Source organism: Perognathus longimembris, chromosome 28, assembly GCF_023159225.1.
Source record: "Perognathus longimembris pacificus isolate PPM17 chromosome 28, ASM2315922v1, whole genome shotgun sequence".
In the NCBI taxonomy this organism is placed as follows: domain Eukaryota; kingdom Metazoa; phylum Chordata; class Mammalia; order Rodentia; family Heteromyidae; genus Perognathus; species Perognathus longimembris.
The window spans coordinates 38,548,368-38,551,425 of NC_063188.1; positions in this window are offsets into that span (position 1 = coordinate 38,548,368).

Genomic DNA, 3,058 nt, shown 5'->3' on the forward strand with positions numbered 1-3,058 from the left:
ACTCTTTTTCTTAATTTGACTTATTTCACGCAGTACAAATGTTTTGGGATTTGTCCATATTTGTGCATGTTACTTTTTATTGTTAACTAGTATTACAATCGATGCATGTGCCACAGTTTGTTTATTATCCTACTTGTTTATGCACATTTGGGTTATTTCTAGTCTGGGGCAATTATGAATAGAGTTAAGAACATATGTATACAAGTATTTATATATACCTCATAAGCTTTCATTTTTCTTGAATACATATCAAGAGATGGAATTGTTGAGTTGTAGTGTATACATATGTTTAGCTATTGTAAATTTGAAAGAACTCAGTCTTAGCCCTCTGTTTCCTGCCTAGCCTGCTGCCTTTTAGTTAACTTAATTTTCCCCACAAAATGGACATTCTCTCCCTCTGTATAAAACTGGAAAATATAACAAAATGAAAGGAAGGAAATTAAATCTCCTGTAACCAGGGCTTAAATAAGCTCTCTTCTCTCTGGGATTTAGGGTTGATTATTGCTGACTTGAAAACGCATAATCATAGCTAGAGACTTTCTGGAAAATTAACTGAGCAGACTGTCAAGCATAAAATCAATTTACAAATCCACGGGGATGCTCTCCATGAAAGAGTCAGAGCCCAATATGTTGTGAGGCTTGGTTAGGACAGAGCTCCTTGTCAACAACTTCCAGCCTCCCTGAGCTTTCTTACTCCACAGCACAAGGTACAGAGAAACACACAACACAGTTTATTCCTGTTGTAACAACTGGCTTAAGCATATGAGGAGAAAAAGGATTAAATCATATCATAATATGTGTTACTTTCACCCAACAAAATACAGTGTATTCATTGAATATAATTATGTATAGCTATATTTAATAATGATAAAGTATGACCAGGACCTCTTTTTGTATTGTAATTCAGTACAATGGTTGAGATAATTGGTTTGGAGCCAGATAATCTGGGTTTAATAGCTGGCTGACAACTAGCTCTTTGACTTAAAAAAACAACAACAAATGTTCTAGCTTTGAAGTACTCCCGGGGCTGGGAATATGGCCTAGTTGGCAAGAGTGCTTGCCTCGTATACATGAAGCCCCGGGTTCAATTCCTCAGCACCATATGTATAGAAAAGGCCAGAAGTGGCGCTGTGGATCAAGTGGCAGAGTGCTAGCCTTGAGCAAAAAGAAGCCAGGGACAGTGCTCAGGCCCTGATTTCAAGCCCCAGGACTGGCAAAAAAAATGATGGAAGTACACCCATTTCATCACTGATAAATAGGAGGTGATAATCCTAATAATATCTACCTCAAAGTGCTTTTTTGAAGATTAAATGAGATAAAAATCACTGGAACACATAGAAAAACACTTAGAGCTGGGCACCAATGGCGCATGCCTATAATGTTCTAGCTATTAAAGAAACTGAGGCTTGAGAATCAAGATTCAAAGCCATCTCAGGCATAGAAATCCTCTGGTTAACCTCCAATTAACCCGCAAAAGGACAGAACTGGAGACATGGCTTAGGTGGTCGAATGCCAGCTGTGAAGAGAGTGAAAAAAGTCAAGTGAAAGCACCAAGTCCTGAGTTCAAGCCCCAGTAGTGACACAAAAAGGAAGGGAAAGGAAGGAAGGGAGGGGAAGGGAAGGGAGGGGAGGGCAGGGGAGGGGAGGGGAAGAGAGAAAGCAAGTAAGCAAGCAAAACAGGAAAGCTTGGTTTATAGAAGGTTTACCATCAATAATCTGAAATAGGCTATCAATATCACCCAGCATCTTTCAATATTTTCCTTGTCAACCTACAACCTGTTCTCATTCTACAACTCACAGAACCTCTTCCATTTAGTTCAAACTTCCAATCCCTCCTTTTTATTCTCTCCACATGTGTGTGACCACATTCCCATTTACAGAATAAACAATGGTGGAGAAGGGGCTCCCTCCCATCTTTCTAACACCAAGCATAAACCTGCCAAAGCTGCAAATATCCTTGTCAATATAATCAGCAATTTAGCAAGCAAAGTTTAGGCCTCTTTTCCACATGTACTTTCTTAGCAAAGGACTCTATAAATCCCTCTCTCTTCCATACTCTTTTGCCCAAGGATATCACTCTACCACTTTGAGCCACAGTGTCATATCTGGTTTTCTAGTGGTTATTTGGTTTTGGTTTTGTTTTGTTTTGCCAGTCCTGGGGCTTGGACTCTGGGCCTGAGCACTGTCCCTGGCTTCTTTTTGCTCAAGGCTAGCACTCTGCCACTTGAGCCACAGCGCCTCTAGTGGTTATTTGGAGATAAGAATTTCACAGACTTTCCTGCCCAGGCTGGCTTTGAACTGTGATCCTCATATCTCAATCTCCTAAGTAGCTAGGATTATAGTCTTCCATACATTTATTTGAAACACAACTGCAAACTTTGTGCATCCACAAAATTTCTCCCAACTAAAAAGCCTCATTCTTGCTACTTGTTCTTCTGCTACTACGCTGACTTTTCCATATCAAGCTACTTTCACTATTCATCTGTGTTCCTTTGTTTCCATTCCCTTGCCTGCTACCTCTGTCTGCTAACCATACTCCAATCCAGATTTCAATCTCGTCACTCTTTGAAAATGTATTTGGCAAAGATCACTAATGTCTTCCGTACTTCCAAATGTAACACATTTGCCAGTTCATATTTTACTTTTCCTCTAAGTACCAAGAGACACTTGGTAATCTACTTCCTACTCTGTGTGTGTGTATGTGCACTTGAGTCAGTCCTAGGGCTTGAACTCAGGGCCTGACTGCTATCCCTAAGCTTCTTTTGCTCAAGGCTAGCACTCTACTACTTGAGCCACAGTTTCATTTTCTGGCTCTTTTGGTAGTCTATTGGAGGTAAGGGTCTAACAGACCTTTTTGCCCAGGCTAGCTTTGAACTGTGATCCTCAGATTTCAACCACCTGAGTAGCTAAGATTACAGGCATGAGACATCAATGCCCAACTTCTCTCCTAACATTCTTTTAAATATCTATGCTCTTTTCTCCATTTCTTTTGCAGTCTGATCACCAGAAAATACTAGAGTTTGGGGAGGGCTTTTTCCTCTCTACATTTCCTATCTAC